Source organism: Mesoplodon bidens, assembly GCF_964165515.1.
Source record: "Mesoplodon bidens genome assembly, chromosome: X".
Classification (NCBI taxonomy): Eukaryota; Metazoa; Chordata; class Mammalia; order Artiodactyla; family Ziphiidae; genus Mesoplodon; species Mesoplodon bidens.
Window position 1 is genome coordinate 34,008,334 of NC_138163.1, and position 23,041 is coordinate 34,031,374.

At 40.3% G+C, this 23,041-nt stretch overlaps 1 protein-coding gene across 3 annotated transcripts in view; it reads right to left on the minus strand.

The window, feature by feature from the left end:
- XIAP (X-linked inhibitor of apoptosis) overlaps positions 1–21,070 on the minus strand; it is a 43,838-nt gene extending 22,768 nt beyond the window's left edge. For 2 of the 3 annotated variants that reach the window (XM_081221292.1, XM_081221290.1), the window contains exon 1: positions 20,955–21,070. The gene's annotated coding sequence lies outside the window, so the exon portion shown is untranslated. The remainder of the gene's footprint in view (positions 1–20,954) is intronic. The other variant, XM_081221291.1, reaches the window with a different exon arrangement.
- Positions 21,071–23,041: the final 1,971 nt, after the last annotated feature.

Genomic DNA, 23,041 nt, shown 5'->3' on the forward strand with positions numbered 1-23,041 from the left:
ATTTTTTAAAAAAAGTATTTAAGTGAAATGCAGGTGGGAAAGATGATATTTAGAAAATAAGTATATGTGGGGCACAGGAATACAGAAGAAAATGAGGTATGAATACTGGAGAAGGTTTTGGATGTGAAAAAGTCAGAGTGGAATAAAGTATGCTGAGGTAACTTAAGGTCTCTTTGTGAAAGCATATTCAGGCTTTGTACCGGGTAAGGAGAAAGGTAAGAAGGCACACAGAGAGAAAGATATCCAAGAAAGCTTTGACATAAAGGGGCCAGGCAGTCAGAAATCTTGAGGGAACAGTGGTTGGGAAAAATGGCACTCTGAAAGCCAACACTGGCATAAAAAGGATCAGGAAGCGGTGGTACATGTTTATATGAGGGGTATGGAAGATTTCAAGATGGTGAGATGTTGTGTTTAAAATATACATATAATGATGACCCAAAACCTATGGGATGCAGCAAAAGCAGTTCTAAGAGGGAAGTTTATAACAATACAATCCTACCTCAAGAAACAAGAAACATCTCAAATAAACAACTTAACCTTACACCTAAAGCAATTAGAGAAAGAAGAACAAAAAACCCCAAAGTTAGCAGAAGGAAAGAAATCATAAAGATCAGATCACAAATAAATGAAAAAGAAATGAAGGAAATAATAGCAAAGATCAATAAAACTAAAAGCTGGTTCTTTGAGAAGATAAACAAAACTGATAAACCATTAGCCAGACTCAACAAGAAAAAGGGAAGAAGACTCATATCAACAGAACTAGAAATGAAAAAGGAGAAGTAACAACTGACACTGCAGAAATACAAAGGATCATGAGAGACTACTACAAGCAACTCTATGCCAATAAAATGGACAACCTGGAAGAAATGGACAAATTCTTAGAAAAGTACAACCTTCCAAGACTGAACCAGGAAGAAATAGAAAATATGAATAGACCAATCACAAGCACTGAAATTGAAACTGTGGTTAAAAATCTTCCAACAGGGCTTCCCTGGTGGCGCAGTGGTTGAGAATCTGCCTGCCAATGCAGGGGACACGGGTTCGAGCCCTGGTCTGGGAAGATCCCACATGCCACGGAGCAACTGGGCCCGTGAGCCACAGCTACTGAGCCTGCGCGTCTGAAGCCTGTGCTCTGCAACGGGAGAGGCCGCGACAGTGAGAGGCCCGCAAACTGCGATGAAGAGTGGCCCCCGCTCACCACAACTAGGGACAGCCCTCGCACAGAAATGAAGATCCAGCACAGCCAAAAAAAAAAAAAAAAAAAAAAAATCTTCCAACAAACAAAAGCCCAGAACCAGATGGCTTCACAGGCGAATTCTATCAAATATTTAGAGAAGAGCTAACACTTATCCTTCTCAAACTCTTCCAAAATATAGCGGAGGGAGGAACACTCCCAAACTCATTCTATGAGGCCACCATCACCCTGATACCAAAACCAGAAAAAGATGGCACAAAAAAGAAAACTACAGGCCAATATCACTGATGAACATAGATGCAAAAATCCTCAACAAAATACTAGCAAACAGAATCCAACAGCACATTAAAAGGATCATACACTATGATCAAGTGGGGTTTATCCCAGGAATGCAAGGATTCTTCAATATATGAAAATCAATCAATGTGATACACCATATTAACAAGCTGAAGGATAAAAACCATATGATAATCTCAATAGATGCAGAAAAAGCTTTTGACAAAGTTCAACACCCATTTATGATAAAAATACTCCAGAAAGTGGGCATACAGGGAACCTACCTCAACATAATAAAGAACATATATGACAAACCCACAGCCAACATCGTTCTCAATGGTGAAAAACTGAAACCATTTCCTCTAAGATAAGGAACAAGACAAGGTTGTCCACTCTCACCACTACTATCCAACATAGTTTTGGAAGTTTTAGCCACAGCAATCAGAGAAGGAAAAGAAATAAAAGGAATCCAAATCAGAAAAGAAGAAGTAAAACTGTCACTGTTTGCAGATGACATGACACTATACATAGAGAATCCTAAAGATGCTACCAGAAAACTACTAGAGCTAATCAATGAATTTGGTAAAGTAGCAGGATACAAAATGCAGAAAAATCTCTTGCATTCCTATACACTAACAAAAAATCTGAAAGAGAAAATAAGACACTGATGAAAGAAATTAAAGATGATACAAACAGGTGGAGGGATATACCATGTTCTTGGATTGGAAGAATGAACACTGTGAAAATGACTATACTACGCAAAGCAATCTACAGATTCAATGCAATCCCTATCAAACTACCAATGGCATTTTTCACAGAACTAGAACAAAAATTTCACAATTTGTATGGAAACACAAAAGACCCTAAATAGTCAAAGCAATCTTGAGAAAGAAAAACAGAACTGGAGGAATCAGGCTCCCTGACTTCAGACAATACCACAAAGCTACAGTAATCAAAACAGTATGGTGCTGGCACAAAAACAGAAATATAGATCAATGGAACAGGATAGAAAGCCCAGAGACAAACCCACGCACACATGGCCACCTTTTCTTTGACAACGGAGGCAAGAATATACAATGGCAAAGAGACAGCATCTTCAATAAGTGGTGCTGGGAAAACTGGACAGCTACATGGAAAAGAATGAAACTAGAACACTTCCTAACACCATACACAAAAATAAACTCAAAATGGATTAAAGACTGAAATGTAAGGCCAGACACTATAAAACTCTTAGAGGAAACCATAGGCAGAACACTCCATGACATAAGTCACAGCAAGATCCTTTTTGACCCACTTCCTAGAGCAATGGAAATAAAAACAAAAAATAAACAAATGGGGGCTTCCCTGGTGGTGCAGTGATTAAGAATCCGCCTGCCAATGCAGGGGACACGGGTTTGATCCCTGGTCCGGGAAGATCCCACATGCCGCGGAGCAACTAAGCCCATGCACCACAACTACTGAGCCTGCGCTCTAGAGCCCGCAAGCCACAACTACTGGAGCCCACATGCCACAACTACTGAAGCCTGCGTGCCTAGAGCCCATGCTCTGCCACAAGAGAAGCCACTGCAATGAGAAGTCCGTGCACCACAACAAAGAGTAGCCCCCGCTCACCGCAACTAGAGAAAGCCCGCACACAGCAACGAAGACCCAACGCAGCCAAAAATTAAAAAATAAATAAATTTGTTTAAAAAAAATAAACAAATGGGACCTAATGAAACTTAAAAGCTTTTGTACAGCAAAGGAAACCATAAACAAGACAAAAAGACAACCCTCAGAATGGGAGAAAATATTTGCAAACGAAGCAACTGACAAAGGATTAATCTCCAAAATATACAAACAGCTCATGTGACTCAATATCAAAAAAACAAACAACCCAATCCAAAAATGGGCAGAAGACCTAAATAGACATTTCTCCCAAGAAGATATACAGATTGCCAAGAAACACATTAAAGGATGCTCAACTTCACTAATCATTAGAGAAATGCAAATCAAAACCACAAAGAGGTACCACCTCACACCAGTCAGAATGGCCATCATCAAACATTCTATAAACAATAAGTCATGGAAAGGGTGTGGAGAAAACAGAACCCTCTTGCACTGCTGGTGGGAATGTAAGGTGATACAGCCACTATGGAGAACAGTATGGAGGTTCCTTAAAAAGCTAAAAACAGAACTGCCACATGACCCAGCAATCCCACTACTGGGCATATACCCTGAAAAAACCGTAATTCAAAAAGAGTTATGTACCACAACGTTCATTGCAGCACTATTTACAATAGCCAGGACATGGAAGCAACCTAAGTGTCCACTGACAGATGAATGGATAAAGAAGACGTGGGACATGTACACAATGGAATATTACTCAGCCATAAAAAGAAACGAAATTGAGTTATTTGTAGTGAGGTGGATGTACCTAGAGTCTGTCATACAGAGTGAAGTCAGAAAGAGAAAAACAAATACTGTATGCTAACACATACATATGGAATCTAAAAAAAAATGGTTTTAATGAACCTAGGGGCAGGACAAGAATAAAGACCCAGAGGTAGAGACTGGACCTGAGGACACGGGGAGGGGGAAGGGTAAGCTGGGACAAAGTGAAAGAGTAGCACTGACATATATACACTACCAAATGTAAAACAGATAGCTAGTGGGAAGCACCTGCACAGTACAGGGAGATCAGCTTGTGCTTTGTGACCACCTAGAGGGGTGGGATAGGGAGGGTGGTAGGGAGACGCAAGAGGGAGGGGATATGGGGATATATGTATACATATAGCTGGTTCACTTTGTTATACAACAGAAACTAATACAACATTGTAAAGCAATTATACTCCAATAAAGATGCTAAAAAAAAAAGCAAAACACTCAGTTACAGGTAACTTGTTACAACAGCTATAGGAAACTAACTCACATTGTTTCTATTTCTTTTTGGTTAGACGCTGCCTAAATGTTGAGGATTTCTTTTAATTTCTCTAGTTACGTTCCTCTTTGGACAAGCGAGTATAATTTAATCAACTGGATTTCATCTAACATCTACATCTGTCAAGCAACTGGGACTGCTAACATATTACCAGCGCATGTTAGCCAAGTGATACCTATTTAAAATAGGACTGAGATTACTTTTATAACATAACAAGTTAATTTAAAAATTTAAGACTGCTTTAAAGCACAGAAAACCTTTTATTCTAAGAGGGAAAGATTTTAAAATTCCTGGGGAGGGGCTTCCCTGGTGGTACAGTGGTTAAGAATCCGCCTGCCAATGCAGGGGACACGGGTTCGAGCCCTGGTCCGGGAAGATCCCACATGCCGTGGAGCAACTAAGTCCGTGTGCCACAACTACTGAGCCTGCGTTCTAGAGCCTGTGAGCCACAACTACTGAAGCCCGCACACCTAGAGCCCGTGCTCCACAGCAAGAGAAGCCACCGCAATGAGAAGCCCGCGCACCGCAACGAAGAGTAGCCCCTCCTTGCCACAACTAGAGAAAGCCCGCATGTAGCAACGAAGACCCAATGCAGCCAAAAATAAAATAAATTTGAAAGAAATGTTAAAAAAATAAAAGGCTTAATAAGCTTCAATGAACAAAATAAAACATACATATACCTGTACATATACATACACACAGTATACGTGTGTGTGTGTGTGTGTGTGTGTGTGTATTTATTTAGCCTAGTCAGCTGGGTAAAGATAGCCATGGGCGTGTGCCAAGGAGAGGAGACTGACTGCTTCTCTAGCAATAATGTGGGAATATGGGGAGTTGGAGGGGAGAAAAAAACACACAGAAAACCCACTTACCTGGTATTTGCACACAATACAAAAGTTTCTATTTCCCTCAGGTTTTTATTATTAAAGTTGTCAAATATATAGAACAAAGGTTATTTTAAATGGGAAAAGGATATAAAGTAGGATGTATATCTGACTGCAACTGTGTGAAAATATATACTCATGGACAAACCTGGAGGTAATTTTTAATATATGGATAAAATATGTTGGTTAAGGTGACAGGATTATAGGTGACCTTTTTCTCCAAAATGTCTTTAATAATATTTTTACTTAAAGTCTCTCCGGTTAGCACCACTGGCCTGGGTCAGGAGCCTGGTCATGGGGAAGGCAGCCGAGAGCAAAGAGGTGGATGGGCTAGTTGCCCCCTCATCCTCCTCCACCAGGGTTCTGCAGTCACCAAAGCAGAGGGAGACAGGATGGAGTTGTGTCTCCACTTGCACCACAGACAGGCTGCCCCAGCCACCCTGTGGAGCTCAGCATTGAGACCCAAGCCACCTCTGCAGGTGCATTTGGTGAGTTGCAGGCTCCTGGGCTGCAGCCCCTGCACTCAGCATGACTGCGGCTGCCAGGGCATCCTGGAGAAGAGCAGGTTCGGCACTGAATTTCATCAGTTTTTGATAGAAAGAGCAAAACTTGGACATTTTGAGAAGTTTTATGGATTACTGCAACATGTTCATAAGACACCTAATGTTGACATTTTATTAGGCTATACGGACATCCAGGGATACTTACTATCTATAAATAAAGATGATAATTATCACATAACTACTTCAATATCCAACCTGCTGCTTAGGATTTTTACACAGAAAAAAAGGAAGAAGCAAACAGTGCCTTTGGTACAGACATGCTAATGAAGAAGGAAAATGTTTTAACCAATGTTTTGTCAACCAGAGAAAAAAGCCAGATCTAGTTAATTGGTATGCACCAAGACTTCAGGTGTGTCTTCTATTACAGATGTTGACATTCCCCCAGAAACACACCATAGGATTAGTTCATCTTCACAAACACAACAACACTGAACATTCCCTAGGGACTCTATAGCTGGGATGGTTTCATTCTAAGGGAGACACTACATGGCTTAGAGAAGGTCCGAGGGGGAGAGAGAGAGAGAGAGAGAGAGAGAGAGAGAGAGAGAGAGAGAGAGAGAGAGAGAGAGAGAGAGAGAGAGAGTGTGTGTGTGTGCGCGCGCGCTACTTTTGTTTTTTTAATTTTTGGCCATGTTGTGTGGCATGTGGGATCATAGTTCCCCAACCAGGGATTGAACCTGCATTGGAAGCACAGAGTCTTAACCGCTGGACCGCCAAGGAAGTCCCTTCCTCCCCCCACCCACCCCCCGCCAGGGATCTTTATATCCTGGCTTATTCCAGGAGGTCTGGCTCGCAGCACAGGACTATATTGGCTGTTAATGATGACGTTTTAGATGTTAATGGTATAGAAGTTTCAGGGAAGAGTTTTGATCAAGTAATAGGATGACTGCAAACAGTTACAACGTCATCATAATAGAAGGTAAGTAAACAGGAGAATAACGTTAGGAACAGTAGGACTTCTGGCAGCTCTAGCCAATCTACTGATAATAGCTTTCTTGGCTATCCACAGCAGATTGAACCAAACATTGAGCCAAAGGATGAAGATGACATTATTACTGAAGACAGCGGTGTGCCACACTAGATTCCTAAAGCTGTTCCTACTATCAAAAGACTGGAAATGGTTAACCCAAATAGAACAAACTCAGTTTTGAGTCTGGAAAGAATAGTTTTATTCCGTCTAATTAAATGAGTTTAGCACCCCTAGCAAATGGTACAAACAGAATTTGAAACACATGTTCCAGATCAAAAACTCTTAGAAGACGGAACAATCATAACATCATGAAACCATCGTTTGAATGTTTTCTGAGTGAGGATGTCACAGGACTTGCAAATTTGGGTAGTTTAAGAACTTTTAAACTTCCAAGCCAATGACCTGGAATAGGCATGAGAATAATGTTGCAAGTTTAAAATGTTCTTAAAATAAATAGAAACAGAAAATAGATTAGTGATTGCTTACAGCTGGGAGAGGAGGGGAATGGGGAATAACTGCAAATGGTTACTGACTGGGTTTCTTTTTGGAGTAATGAAAATATTCTAAATTAGATTGTAATGGTGATTGTGCAACTCTGAATATACTAAAATCACTGAACTGTACACCTTAAAATTAATTTTATGGTATGTGAGTTATATCTCAATAAAGCTGTTTAAATGCTTTTCAAATAGTAGTTTGGTAATTGTTAGTACAAACTTTGGTGGATCAGAGGTGATTTTAAGTCTAAAACAAAGGGAGCTCTGCTAATCAAATTATATGCTCTTGATATGGAAAACTAGATGCTACAGTACATTTTCAGAACTATGTGAGAGGACTAAATTATTTGTTTGAAGTGGTTAAATATTTAACCTGTTACAACGATTCCAGTTAGTTTTTCCTTTAACCACATTCTTTAAATTTTAATGTGAAATCTGATTCTCTTTTGGTACTCTGAGGACCTCAGTTCTTGTGTACCCAGTATTTTATTTCTTAATGTTGTTCTCTTGTCGTTAATTGTTACAAATCATTTTCTGAAATGCATTATTTTCTAACTTCTAAGAAATCAAACCAATTGGCTGTTCTTAGGAGTTTCTTTCCACATTATGAAGCACTGAAGCTATGTTCCTAAATTATGAAATTCTGTGACAGTTTTTCACATTGATGTTTGTCCAGCCTATAGATTATATATTTATAAAATAATTCCAAATAGGTATAATTTATGTTTTAAAATGCAGTTAATTTCACTGACTCTGGTAATATAGGAGACACTCTCCTTTAATTCTTATCCTCATTCCTAATCTCATTGGAAAGCATTCCTTTTGTTTTGGGTGTGTGTATCTATATATATGTTGGTAGGCTTTTGAACTTTTTTAATGTACATATGGTCCCCAACTTACAGTGGTTTGACTTATGATTTTTCCAGTTTATAATGGTGCAACAGTGATACGCATTCAGTAGAAACCTTACTTCGAATTTTGATCTTTTCCTGGGCTAGCACAGTTTGATACTCTGTAGTGATGCTGGGCAGCACGGCGAGCCACAGCTCCCAGTCAGCCCAGGAGATCACAAGGGTCAATAACTGATATACTCATAACTTTTCTGTACCCTACAACCATTCCACTTTCACTTTCAGTACAGTATTTGATAAATTACATGAGACATTCCACACTTTATTATAAAATAGGCTTTGCGTTACATGATTTTGCCCAACTGTAAGCTAATGTAAGTGTTCTGAGCACATTTAAAGTAGGCTAGGCTAAGCTATGATGTTTGGTAGGTTAGGTGTATTAAATGAATCTTCAGCTTATGATACTTTCAACTTAGGATGGTTTTATTGGGATGTAACCTCATTGTAAGTTGAGGAAGATCTGTATTCAAGTAGTGCAAATTGTTTTGGATATAAAATGCACTTAGATTAAAAGGTTTTTACACACAGGACAAACCTGTGCACTTTTTTGTGCAAAGATTTTGGATTTTCTTCAGTGAGATTATTCTGGGAACACTGCCTACACTTTAAGAGAAAGCTGTGGTATTTACCACTGACAAGTAAAGTTTATCTATATTATTTTCATTAGGCTATTTATTTCCCACACATCCACTTAGAACAAGTAAATGTGAGGCTGCGAACTTTCATTCTTTACCTGATTTCTTCGGCATTTATCATTGTACTATGTGCATAAGCACTACAGTATGCATGTACATAGAAATTAAGAATATTATGAAGTTCCTGTGGTTTATAGATAATTCCCCCCCCAAATTATTAAATCATCTTATAGTAGGGCTAGTATGGATGCCTTTGTAACAGTTGTGTGCTATTAAAAGAATGAAGGATCAAATGATTCTCTTTCAAAGGATAGCTTCTCTAAATGGTTAAAAAAATATGAAGAAATAAATTCTGGATTAATTGAAAAAACCCTCTAATGTTAAAGCGATAGAAAAAAAAATCCCACGCAGGGAAATATTTTTGTGAGATTTAATATCAGAACACTACTCAGAAATGTATTTAAGTATTAAGCTTTCTAATAAAAATCTTACTTGAAAACTAACAGTAATTTCTTAAAGTGACTACTATTTGGTAGTCAATTATTACAGTATAAGTAATTTTAAAAAACAATCTATCCCATAATATCATGTTTCAGTTATCACAGCATCTTAGAACAAAATAAGCAAGCAGTTTTATATGTGTACAAGACACTGAAGAAAGTAATTTTGAAGATTAATATAAATTTAATTATTTAAGATGGTATACTAGGGAACTATCTCTGATGACTGAAAGTTAGCAATTACAAATACTTATTAAATCTCTTTAAGTCAAAGTAGCACCTGAATAACAAATCACTGTTCTTAACAAATAAGCAGCGAAACCTCTAGTCTTTTTCTATTGAGCTCACAGATCTCTACAACCTGCGTTTCACCCGTATGGGCTCTGGAAGAAATTCAGTCACTATAGACTCATTTAATGAACTAAAAATACTTATCATCCCTGCAACCAAGGGCTTTGCTAATCTCTCATCATGAAAAAGCATTTCTTAAGTAACTATATTGACGTGGCACATTAAAAGGGAATTAAATGATTGTTATGGGTTGAACTGTGCCCCCTCAAAACTATGTTGAAGTCCTAACCACTGGTTAGGAATGTGACCTTATTTGGATATAGGGTCCTTGCAGATATAATCAAGTTCAGACAAGGTCATTAGGACGCCCTCATCCAATATGGCTGATATTCTTGTAGGAAAAGGAGAAGAAACACAGGGAAGATGGCCATGTGAAGACAGAGGCAGAGACTGCAGTGATGATGTACTGACGAACCAAGGAACACCAAGGATCAATGGCAACACCAGAAGCTAAGAGAAAGCCACGGAACAGGTTCTCCCCAGCACCTTCAGAGACAGCATGGCCCTGCCAACACCTTGATCTTGGATGTCTAGCTACCAGAACTGTGAGAAAATTAATTTCTTATTTTTTTCTTTTTTTGGCTGTGCCGTGCGGCATGTGGGATCTTAGTTCCCTGACCAGGCATCAAACCCGGGCCTCCTGCAGTGGAAGTGAGGTTTTAACCACTGGACCACCAGGGAAGTCCCTGAATTTCTGTTGTTTTAAGTCACTCAGTTTGCAGTACTTTATTATGGCAGCCCTAAGAAACTAATATTGGGTTGGCCAAAAAGTTCATTTGGGTTTTTCCGTAAGAGCATACGGAAAAACCTGAAAGAACTTTTGGCCAACCCAATACAATGATGTTAAAAATATGACAAAAATTAAGCAAACAACAAAACCCTATTAGCTCCCACTGCAGTACTACCATGCTAACTGAAACACATTATGTAATTAAATAAGGGCATCTGTTGAAAACTCAGAAAACATGTTTTTAGAATCTCATCTATGACATCTTTCCTGATTCCTCCATTCAAAACCCTAGTAGAATGACTACTCTTTGTGCCCTCACTATATCCTCTAAATAATTTGCTGAGGGGGCTTCCCTGGTGGTCCAGTGGTTAAGACTCCATGCTTCCACTGCAGGGGGCACGGGTTCAATTCCTGGTCGGGGAACTAAGATCCCGCATGCTGCGCAGTGCGGAAAGAGAGAAAGAGACAGAGAGGGTAAAAGAAAGAAAGAGAGAAAGGAAGAGAGAAAGAAAGAGAGAAAGAAAGAAAGAAAGAAAGAAGGAAAAAGAAAGAAAGAAAGAGAGAAAAAGGAAGAAAGGAAGAAAGAAAGGAAGAAAAATAGCTGAGGAGCCAAGTTGTACTAGAACAAGACTGAATAATTTCTGCATGTGTGTATGTTTGTAGGTATACCTATATGTACGTTGTTTGAAGGAAGGTCCTTTATAGCAAGGGCTCTGTCTTATCACATTTGTATTCCCAATGCCTACAGCAATGCGTGACATACAGTAGTGCTTCATCAACATTGGGCAAAAGAATGAATGTTGGAGCACCTCTATTAGGTCACTGCTGTCACTATCCCACATCCCACCCACCACCTCCACTGGACTCTTGAGATCACTGTGAGGACTAAAAATTGGTAATATGCCATTGTGCCCAGGAAATGTGACCGAACTAGGAAATATATGCATACCAAGCAAACAGTACAACTCAGTGATAAAAACCTATACTAAAATCACATTTCAAAAATACAAGATTTGTAAAACTTTTCATAGTAACATCATAAAAATCTTATATGTGCTAACTCAAAACACCGTCATAATTTAAAATTTATCTTAATATTCTCTCTTTGCTCATTATACGTAGAAATATTGTAAGATTTTTCTCATCAGTTGCTTTTCTCCCCTATAGAGGATCCAGCATAGGGATCTTGTCAAACAAGCAACATTCTCCTTGACCCAGTGCAGTGGAGGTCAATCCCTCTTTTTTTTTTGTTTGTTTAAGATTTATCTATTATTTTTTAAATTTATTTTTGGCTGTGTTGGGTCTTAGTTGTGGCACGTGGGATCTTTCATTGCGGTGCATGGGCTCTTTGTTGCGGTGCATGGCTTTCTCTAGTTGTGGCATGCAGGTTTTCTTTTCTCTAGTTGTGGCGCACAGGCTCCAGGGCGCGTGGGCTCTGTAGTTGTAGCGTGGGGGTTCCAGAGCGCATGGGCTCTGTAGCTTGTGGCACGCAGGCTCTCTAGTTGAGGTGCGTGAGCTCAGTAGTTGTGGCGTGGCGGGCTTAGTTGCCCTGTGGCATGTGGGATCTTAGTTCCCTGACTAGGGATCAAACCCACGTCCCATGCACTGGAGGGCAAATTCTTTACCACTGGACCATCAGGGAAGTCCCTCAATCCCTCTTTTAATGATCTTAAAGTGTTAGTTCCCTGCTTAGAAATAGCATTTTGGTTTACAAAGCTGTAGTATCTAAGAAATGTATCTACGTAAATGTGACATAGTATAAAAAAGCTGTATTTTAAAAATGGCATGCCCTTGGGCTTCCCTGGTGGCGCAGTGGTTAAGAGTCCGCCTGCCGATGCAGGGGACACGGGTTCATGCCCCGGTCTGGGAAGATCCCACATGCTGCGGAGTGGCTAGGCCCGTGAGCCATGGCTGCTGAGCCTGCGCGTCCGGAGCCTGTGCTCCGCAAGCGGAGAGGCCACAACAGTGAGAGGCCCACTTACCGCAAAAAAAAAAAAAAAAAAAAAAAAAAAGACATGCCCTAAACAAAAAGGGTATATACATATACACATATATGTGTATATATATTATTTTTTAAATTCAGCTTTTATACTATGATACATTTACATAAAAATTCAACTTTTAGGACTTCCCTGGTGGTGCAGTGGTTAAGAATCCGCCTGCCACTGCAGGGGACACGGGTTCGATCCCTGGTCCGGGAAGATCCCACATGCCACGGAACAACTAAACCCATGTGCCACAACTCCTGAGCCTGAGCTCTAGAGCCCACGAGCCACAACTACTGAAGCACGTGCGCCTAGAGCCTGTGCTCCGCAACAAGAGAAGCCACCGCAATAAGAAGCCCATGCACAGCAACAAAGACCCAATGCAGCCAAAATAAATAAATAAATAAAATTAAAAATTCAACTTTTAGTCAAATTGTTCATTTATACTACTAAGTTCTTCAAACTATGAAACATATTTTCATTTAACCTTAAGTTAAATGGTCAATAAAACATTTTTGAGGTTAATTACATTCAATCAAATCAAAAGTTCTCTCCCTAAAATTAAGCACTAGAGCCATTTAAATAACTGAATGGCATTAATGAGCACTTAGCCCATAAGCTCAGTCAATAACATCAACTTATTAATACTGCTGCCTACAATATATGCTTGATCATGAAGCCTACTTCTGTAAACACCTGAAAGGCCATACTGAGAATCCACAAAGGGAGTATCAATTACATGTTCTATACTTAATTTAGAAAGTCATAGTAATACTTAAATTTGAGCCCAGACCTCCAATATTTGGCAAATTATTTATAATAATTAACTCCACAGGTACAGTTCTCTCGGAATGGACCCACAGTAAGGTATTCCCTCATCTTTTTCTTTGTTTTTTTTTTCTCTCATCTTTTTCGACAAATTGTGGGAATGTGTTCCCCAAAAGAATGTTTTGTATGAAGAATACACGGGTTTGGGCTCAAGAATTCACTCAAGATAATAAAAAGGCTTAAGATCACTAGTATCTCCTCCTCCATTTTACTGAAAACTGTTCAGAACTTAAAGACAATTTACAGTGCTCGTTAATCAAGTCTTTGATTCAAAAACAAACCATCTATATAACCCAAACTGTAGATCCATAACACAGATTAATACTATTTATGCCTATTCAGAGTCTAGATTAAAACCTTTGCTAAAATCAGAACAGGCAGAAAAACAAAACCTCATGATGGATATCAACCCAATATTTAATACAAACAACTGTTTTCCTTTTTAAAAGAGAGGGGAAAAAAGAATCCTACTATCCAGGCTGTGAATACTTTGTTTATCCTTTAAGAACCTTTTCTGTGTGCATGTAACACATGCACGTTATAAATATTTCTAAAGGGGATTTATAGTATATGCTATTTTTATAATTTGCTTTTTTCTCTTTAATAATATATCATAAGCATCTCTCCACATCAATTTTTATCTAGATTAGAAACATTATTTTAAATGGATGACTAGTACCTGACTGTATGAATGTATTTATCATAACCTCACCAATTCCATACTGCTGAACATTAATTTTAGATGTATATTTTTAAAAAGAGAAAATACACACATGATCAAATAATTCAAGAGGTACAAAAGCTGCTGCATCCATTCCACCCCTTATACCTTAAACCTCTGGTTCCCTTCCTAGAAGCAGTCACTCTTACCAGTTTCTTCTGCATTCCTCCAAAGATAGGTTTTAAAAATCACAAATGTCGGACTTCCCTGGTGGCACAGTGGTTATGAATCAGCCTGCCAATGTAGGGGACATGGGTTCTAGCCCTGGCCCAGGAAGATCCTGCATGCCATGGAGCAACTAAGCCCGTGTGCCACAACTACTGAGCCTGCGCTGTAGAGCCTGTGAGCCACAACTACTGAAGCCCGCGCGCCTAGAGTCCATGCTCTGCAACAAGAGAAGCCACCCGCTCGCTGCAACTAGAGAAAGCCTGTGCGCAGCAACGAAGACACAATGCAGTGAAAAATAAAACAAATTAAAAAAAACCCACAAATGTTAACATATTCTATATATATACAGTTATGCACCTTCATTGCTGGACATTTATAAAGCTAACAATTTTTTTTTTTTTTTTTTTGCTATATGCGGGCCTCTCACTGCTGTGGCTTCTCCCGTTGCAGAGCCCAGGCTCCGGACGCGCAGGCTCAGCGGCCATGGCTCACGGGCCCAGCCGCTCCGCGGCATGTGGGATCCCCCCGGACCGGGGCACGAACCCACGTCCCCTGCATCGGCAGGCGGACTCTCAACCACTGCGCCACCAGGGAAGCCCTAAAGCTAACAATTTTTTGCTATTATAGAGGATGTTGGAGTGAATATCCTTCTGTTTACTTGCTTTTAACATCAATATTAAGTGGTCTCAAACAGGAGTGTATCCTGTCACCATCTATTTTTAATCTATCTTGTTTTTGACTGAGAACAGTCTTAAGAAAAAGCTTGAAAGCACTTATTAATCTACGATGAACATCTCTATAGAAAATAGATAAATTTACATATGGCAAATACTAATGGCCAACAAACGTATGCAAGAATGTTACATATCATTAGTAATCAAAGAAATAAACACTTTAAAAGATACCATTTTTGTCCTGTTTGGCAGAGATTGCCATCACTACCAACAATAAAAATCCAGCAGTGAAGGTATGGGACAATAGGCACTCTTGCTGGTGGAACTAAAAACTGGTACACCTTTTCTAGAAAGCAATCTGACAATATATTCTAAAAGTCTTAAAATATATGATTTGTTTCTGAACCAGCCATTCTAGTACTAAGCATTAACACTAAGAAAATGATCAGTATATATAAGGATGTTCAATACAGTGCTATTTATAAAAACAAAAAAACTCAATTCTAACAAAAGAGAACAACAATTTGGTAATGTGTATACTACAGGCTGTAGAAGAATACTACAGAACACAGATACGTATGTGTTCATGATGTTGTATTTGGTGAAATGAGCTGGTTATAAACCAGTATTGGTCAGTATGATCCCAATTATAAAAAATATTGATATAGACAGACTTAGGCTAAATTACACATCAAAATTCTACTGTGGTTATTATCTCTGTGCACTGGGATTATTGGTTTTCATTTTCTTTGTTGTGGTTTTCTTAATTTTCTAAATTTTATCCAGCAAATATATTAGATTCTAATCAAAAGAAAAAAGCACTTGGACTCTTGATTAGTCAAGGTGTCTTATATAATTCTGCCCAGCAGGCTGGGGCTGTTATTTGGCTATTTGCCATGTGACAATGCTTCCTGCATCTGTGAATAAACTGGCCCAGTAAGCTATCAATAGCGGCGCCTGCTATTGCAAGGTTTTGGTTCTTCCTTCACAGAAGATAATTTTTATAACTTATTACAAGGAGAGGGAAGAATATACTCTTAGGTTCTTATCTTTTTGCCTATCCTGAGAATTTCTGCCAACTCGATACTTTGTAATATTACTGTCAAACATCAGGTTAAAAAAAAAAAAGAGGATACAGGTCAACTCCCAGAGATAAAAGCAGTAACCAGGTCATGTCCACAGTGGTTGGCCATGAACACATGTCTTGTGGTTCACTGCCTGGGTGGCAGTAAATCATTAGCAGAGAGGGCTGAGAACACAGGTAATAATAATACCTGACTGCTACTTATTGTTAACTTGAGTTGAAAATAAAAGTTTTCATTGAAAAATGTTCTGAGCGATGTCTATTGCTGGAGTTCTAAACTTGTTCACTCAATGCCTTAAAAAAATAGGGGCTTCCCTGGTGGTGCAGTGGTTGAGAGTCCGCCTGCAGATGCAGGGGACACAGGTTCGTGCCCCGGTCCGGGAGGATCCCACATGCCGCGGGGCGGCTAGGCCCGTGAGCCATGGCCGCTGAGCCTGCGGGTCCGGAGCCTGTGCTCCGCAACGGGAGAGGCCACAGCAGTGAGAGGCCCGCATACTGCAAATAAATAAATAAATAAATAAATAATAAATAAATAAACTAGACTTCCCTGGTGGTGCAGTAGTTAAGAATCCGCTTGCCAATACAGGTGACATGGGTTCAATCCCTGCTCCAGGAAGATCCCACATGCCACGGAGCAACTAAGCCCGTGCGCCACAACTACTGAGACTGTGCTCTAGAGCCCGCGTGCCACAACTACTGAAGCCCATGTGCCTAGAGCCTGTGCTCCGCAACAAGAGAAGCCACCGCAATGAGAAGCTCACACACCACAATGAGGAGTAGCCCCCTCTAGCCACAACTAGAGAAAGCCCGCGCATAGCAATGAAGACCCAACGCAGCCAAAAATAAATAAATAAATTTATAAAATAATAATAATAATAAATTAATTTGGGGAACTGGTAAGAAAGGAGTCTCCCCTGATCCTTGGCCAAAAAAAATTTCCCTAAAATAATTTTTACAAAAGGGCAGCTCAGAATCAAGTACACTGAAAAGTAAAATCATTTTATTTTGTAGACATCCACAAGCAGAACTTGTTCAACATAATTTACTTATATTTGTAATGAACAGGATAATAGAAATCACTCTTTCATTTTAAGATAAGAAAACTAAAGCATAAGGAAGTTAAATGAATCGACTAAGGCCATAGCATCTGGAACTTATTCTGTTTGATACTCATCCAGATAACTTATTCTGACAGAGTGACTAGGATGCAGTACCGAAAAAAGTCAGATGGTTCCACAAGTGCTATTCTGAGGTTCTTTTGATGGATGATTTGGTGAATGGGTACTACCTACTGTAGATCTTTCTCAGAATTAAGTATTCTCCTCCATGATCATGTTGGGATCTCAAGCAAGTGCTGAAACAAGTGCTTGATAAAAGCCAACATCTTTTCTTTTTCCCCAGTAAAAATATTTTGTCCTATCTAAAAGACACTCTGTTGTCTATAAGCAAACATTTAGTAGGTTTGTCTTCCATTGGGCTTGAGTTAAAAAATGACAACAAAGTAAAGGAAACTGCCACAAGTGACTATAAGGCAAATTAAAACAGTACAACATAGGTAATGAATGCTCACATGTTCTAAACACTATCTGTAAACTAATTTTCATTTCCTTCCACCCCATCATTTTAGCTACATGTATTTTCTCTAATCTACTAAAACATGCTGAATTGAAACTAAGTTTCTAATCCTATTTGTTTTAACAAGGTCAAAATTTAAACATGAGCTTGTGTGATTCCACAGCCCATCCTCTTCTACCATGTTACCTCTGATAATAACTAAAATATGTAATGTGCTTCACAATTTAGAATTTTTTCATATATGGTAGCTAATTTAACCTACACAACACATCACACCCCTATTTGAAATATGAGGAAACTGGTTTTCTGACTGGTTGTTACTCATCAAAAATCATGTGGCCCGTAAATGACAGTAAAAAAAGCAAACCCAGTGATTCTGACCAATATAAGTATAGGAAATTATTACTGGCAGAAAGGGTAGTCCAGTGAGGTAGAAAATGTTAGGCTCTGTGCCCTTTCAAGGCTTAAAAAATTAGGTGGAGCCATACAAAAGTATATCACATAGCAATATATGCTGAGAAGCCTGTGTTTTGAGGTCAACAAAATTATTACAGGAATAAGCATAAAAGTTCAAACCATATATAAGTATTTATAGCTATGCCAGGGAATACACAGCGGCACCACCTTTGCCCAGTTTAGGAAATAAGCCTTAACTTACTCAGTTCAACTTCTGTCTGACCATCTGAGTTCAAGCTACTCCCAGTCTATGCAGGTACACCTCACTTTTCACCACAACCCACATCCTTGAAAATACATTATAGAAGCAGATCATAATAGTGAATCACATGTATCCATACCAATCACACCAAATCAAATCTCAAAATGTATTAAATAGCAGAGCTACAACTGTACCATAATTAAAAATAATAAAAATCCACACCAAGTCCTACAAAATGGACATAAATATGCTTTTATCACACAAAGGACAACCTATTAAGTATACACAAAGTAGATAAAACATATAACTCTTAAGTTTGGCCTCAAATTCTTATGGTAGATACATTTCTTTTATAATATATAATATTCCAAATGCTCTTTTCATGTTTTGAATTAAGTGGAATAAATATACTTAAAAATTTATGAAAAAGAAAAAAGAAACATGGAGGCAACGAAGTTGAGTGATTTGCTCACAATCCCACAGCTAATCGGAAACAAAGCCAACACAAGAACTCAGGCTTTCAATCTAGTGTTCTTCCCACTGTACCACATGACCTCTAAGACATGAAAATAGTATTTGTTCAATTCAATGTCAACTTATTTTACCACTACTGTTTTTATCTCCTCAAATCTACTCACACAATGACCTTAAACAGTGCTACAGATTACATTCTGTAATATGTAATACTATTACCAGATTAGACCACAGACAAACCTTGAGAACTGACAGCTCATGATAACCTCCCATCCTCAAAAAAACAAGGGCATCTATTTTGCCATATTCATCTTTTGAATTCTACCACATAGTATAATACCTGGCAGATATAGTAGGTGCTCAGTAAGTTGTTTCTTTTTTTTTTTTTTTTTTTTTTTTTTTTTTTTGCAGTACGCGGGCCTCTCACTGTTGTGGCCTCTCCCACTGCGGAGCACAGGCTCCGGACGCTCAGGCTCAGCGGCCATGGCTCACGGGCCCAGCCGCTCCGCGGCATGTGGGATCTTCCTGGACCGGGGCACGAACCCGTGTCCCCTGCAACGGCAGGCGGACTCTCAACCACTGCGCCACCAGGGAAGCCCAGTTGTTTCTTATTTTTTAAATAAATCATAGCACTTTTTTTTTCTGTAAGCACCAGCTACGAGACTTAAATATGAGACCAAACAAAAACAGTGAAATATCATTAGTTCATATTTGGAGTCTCTAAGCCTTTATAATATAAACAAACGATTTACTAAACAAGTTAATGTTTACAACCAAATATAAGGGGAACATTTATGTTACTAAAATATTTCAAGCACTATACAAGTTAACTATACAAGTTAATTACAATAATTCTTATCTACTGAAATGGGCCTAACTAACCTTTAGTCAGCATTACTTTGTCCCCCTCGTTGGAGTCATCGAATGCACCAGAAAGCAATAAAATTACAGGTGTAGTACAATGGGCGCCGGACTAGGACCTAGCCTCTAGTCCAAGCTCTGTTAATAATCAGATATATAACCTTGGGCAATTCACTTTTTGTGTCTTAACCTGTTCATAAAAACAAAAGAGCTGAACTACTAATCACCAGGGACCTTTATTTACGATCTTAAATTTTTTTTTAATGATTCTTATCCACAAAGATTCTACATTCAGAATTTTTTCACTGTGCCAAATTTGATATCCTGAATGTTATAATCTGCTACATAATTCAATAATTAAAAGCTTAGCACATTTTCTAAAAATATATAAAGACTAATATAATATTGTTACCTTCTCCCATTAGGGGCAATAGGAGCAAACCAAAGAGGGAATATAAGCATCCAATAATCAGGCCTGCTTTGCCAGTTGGGCTGACATGAACCACTCTGGATTTTACAATACAAATCACTGATACATAAATACATATATGTATATAAATATATATACACATACCACTGATACTTGCTTATACTGATATACGTATGTGTGCAAACTTTAACACTTGTTTTTAGTTATAAAATCAATACTTGTTTATGGTAAGAAATTCAAACAGTACATTAGGTCACATCTGAGGTGCAAAGTAAAAAGCTTCCCACGCCCCTCCACCCTCCATAAGTAACCACTGTTAACATTTTTTTTGTGCATCCTTCAAGAAGTTATCTGAGCATATACAAGTAGATGTGTGTGCATGTATAAATCTTTTTAACCTAAACCACTGCCACTTTCTTCTGGCTCCATAAGCATGTTAAATATACTGAAAGAAGGTAGAACAGTTGTATGGCACAAAGCTGTACATGCTTCACAAATGTGCACTGAATACATTTAATTTTCTTGCTTGGAGGCTATGTGGAGCAGTTGTGCAGAAAGAGCAGTGAGCAAGGAGCCAGACAACCTGGGTTCTAATCTAAGTAATGGAGTAGCCTTAGGCAAGCCATGAAATATTCCTGTGCCTTAGTTTCTGCTTTTGTAAAATATCATGCTTGGACTAAGATCCCTTCCAACTCTAAAATGTTGTAATTCTAAGATGGCCGTCTGTAACAGTGTTCTCTTGAACTGGATATAACAAATGTTAAGTAAAAAAAGAGAAGAAACACTCCAATCTTACAAGGGTAAATTTCTATGTGTCATTAACTATCAAGGTAGTACCTTTGTGACATAAGTAGTGACGTAGTTATATTTGAAAGCAAAGTAGTAGATTATTAAAATCCGATACGTTTTTATGAAGTTTTGATTGACGTTTTTCTTTTTTTGGTGGTGGAGAGGGCTGTTGCTTACTGTCAGCAATAACCACTCCCCCTCCTCCCGATTAGAAAACAAGGGTACTATGGAGTTAAAATAATGAAACTGAAAGTTAGACTGAATTTTGATTTACTCACAGAATATGCTGGGGAGGTGACAAGGGCAGCAAAGGTTGGAAAGAATTACTAGCTAATTTCCTCTTCCGGAAGGTCTTTGGCTCCTGTTCTTTCGGTTCACACGCCCTCACCAGACACACTCCACCCAGCTCCGTACCTGCCACAGGCGTCAGAAGGGCGGGGGGAGTCCCCTTTGATCACTGAAAAAAGAAAAAAGTTCTTTGACTCGATTTACCTTAGGGGTCACGGGGTTTACGGAGGCACCCGGGCGGCCTGAAGCCACCCACGCCTTTCTTCCGCAGTCCCGGGAACCTGGGCCCCAGAACCCGGGCCGGCCACCTGCGCAGGGCAGGGGCTGCCTTCCCGCCCTCCCCCGCAGCGCGGGGCCCGAGGGGAGGGAGGGGAGAGGAGAGAAGGAAAGTGGAGGGAGGAGGAAGCCCGTACGAGCAGTACCCACCGCGCCAGGAGAGCCGGCCTGGATCGCCCGCGGCGCCCGAAGCAGTGCTGAGGGGAGGGTCCTGGAGGAGGGGCGGCCCGAGCCCCAATATGGAAATGCCAACTCCTCTCGGCGGCCAGGCCCCAGCCTGGAAGGAAACGGAAGTCCCTTCGTCTCCCTCACTCGCACCCACCAGCCCGCCCACTCCCCGGAGGAACCCCGAGTCGGGGAATCCAAAGTGCGTCCACGCCAAGGCCTCGAAGCGACAAGGCACTGGGGGCGGCCCGTCCGTCTCCGGCCTCCGCCGCTCCGCTGGGCCCCTCGCGGTCTCCCGGCCTCTGCCCGGCCGCTAGGCCAGCCTCCCGCCCAGTAAAGCCCCTCCTCCTTCCCCCTCCGCCATTTTCAAACTTACCCCTCCAGCCCTCGCTTAGCGCTGAGCCCGCCCGGGACTCCGCCGAGGTCCGGCCACTTCCCCGGGCCGGAAAGGGGTAACCGGACAAACGAAGCCTTGTTTGCCCCTACACCCACCCCCCCCAAGCTGGAAACCAGAACCTGACGGAGCGGTTGCGCATGCGCAGTGGGCACCTCGCAGTCCCCGCCCCCAGCTCAAACGTTTCCTCTTTTACCGTGAGGTGATTTTTCCGACGGTTTTTACCTGTTGAGCTCCGGGGTGGAGGAGTCGGGGAATAGAGGTAAAAGGATGAAAAGACAGGGGCTTCCCTGGTGGCGCAGTGGTTGAGAGTCCGCCTGCCGATGCAGGGGACTACGAGCTCGTGCCCCAGTCCGGGAAGATCCCACATGCCGCGGAGCGGCTGGGCCCTGTGAGCCATGGCCGCTGAGCCTGCGCGTCCGGAGCCTGTGCTCCGCAACGGGAGAGGCCACAACAGTGAGAGGCCCGCGTACCGCAAAAAAAAAAAAAAAAAAAAAAAAAAAAAAGGATGAAAAGACAGAGAAGAGAGCGAACATGTTGAGTTCTTGCTAGAGACCAGGCACTGTGGTTGGCGTGTTCTTTGTTGTAATTTTGACAACTCTCATATGAAACCCATTTTAACAGGAAATTTGAGGCCCAGAGAGGCTAACTGCCCCAATAGCACGCAGCTAATAAACGAGAGAACTGAGATTAGAATGACCTGTATCCAAGGAGGGAAGGTGAAAGGAAAAAGGAAGACAGTCAGTGGGAGCGGGAAAGGGATTGGGAGATAAAGGGAAAATGAATAGGGAAGAAAGAAAGCAGAAGGAAGGAAAACAAAGGAAATCTGTGTATATAAAATGCTGATCGTATCCTGGATTTATTTCAAATATGCTGTAGGAACCGACAGATGAATCAGACTGACAGATGAATTGTGTTTCAGAAACTTGGGCTCCCTTACAGGCTAGTGTAGTGAGTTGAGAGGTTCTGAATGAAAATGTTTCATGTCTAGGGGAAGATCATCAAGTATCACCTGGATCCTCAAATGATGCTGACCTTCATGAAATTATTATCCTGATAAGTCAGATCATTGTCATTTCTCTGCTCAAATCCCCTCAAAGTAAAAGCCACAGACTTATAATGGCTTACAAAGGCTGTGGTAGCCAGCCACCAAGATGATTTCCAACGATCCTTATCTCTTGCTCTTCACACCCTTGGGTACTTCTCTTATACAATGAACCAGGGCTGATCTGTTTAACCAAG